Below are 901 nucleotides of genomic sequence, written 5' to 3' on the forward strand. Positions count from 1 at the left end.
GCATTTTATCACATGTAAATTTTAGCTCACGTTTTTTAAAAAGTCTAAGAAAGAATGAAAGCATGGACAACCATGACACAAGCTGCTAAAAGTCAACAACAAAGAAGAGAAGCAGGTTGTTTCCTTGACACTAGGGGAATGAAAGCCCAATTTGAATGGAATGAGGAGAAAATTGAGTATGAAGGAGAGAAAGCTGGTACAGACAGGTTTTTTAAGGAGTAACAACCAAAAAAAGACAGGGTAGAACCTGGTGACTCAGTAGAACAAAAATGACGCACCTTTGAATTAAAAACCAAAAACTAGGCACCATGCTAGGCACTGGACTCCAACTTCCAAAACTAGATGAAATTAAGAAAAAAAATCCACTTCTAAAAACAGGGAAATGTGGCAGGAGAGACTACAAGAGAAATATGAAGAATTCTCAATCCCATTTCATTTTCAGACACCAATGGCACACTCAAGTTCCAGGGGAGTGATTTTTCATTCCTATTCCCTTACACTCATGTTCTTGCTTATCCTCACAACAGCCCTATAGGATACTATTACTCTGTTTCAAAAGAAAAGAAGAAAATCATGGTTCAGAGTAGTAAGTAGCTTGCCCAAAGTCACATGACTAGTCACATAAACCCTCATCTTCTGATTCCAATCAAAAGATTTTCCCAGGACTTCCCAGGTGACACAGTAGATAGGAATCTGCCTGCTAATGCAGGAGATATGTGTTTGATCCCTGGTCCAGGAAGATTCCACATACCACAGGGCAACTAAGCCCATGAGCCACAACTGCTGAGCCTGAGAGCTGCAACTACTGAAGCTCATATGCCTAGACCCTGTACTCCACAACAAGAGAAGCCACCACAGTGCGAAGCCCGAGTACCACAACAAAGAGTAGTCCCCGCTTGCC

This window comes from Bison bison, unplaced genomic scaffold (assembly GCF_000754665.1).
Source record: "Bison bison bison isolate TAMUID 2011002044 unplaced genomic scaffold, Bison_UMD1.0 scf7180017845566, whole genome shotgun sequence".
Taxonomy (NCBI): domain Eukaryota; kingdom Metazoa; phylum Chordata; class Mammalia; order Artiodactyla; family Bovidae; genus Bison; species Bison bison.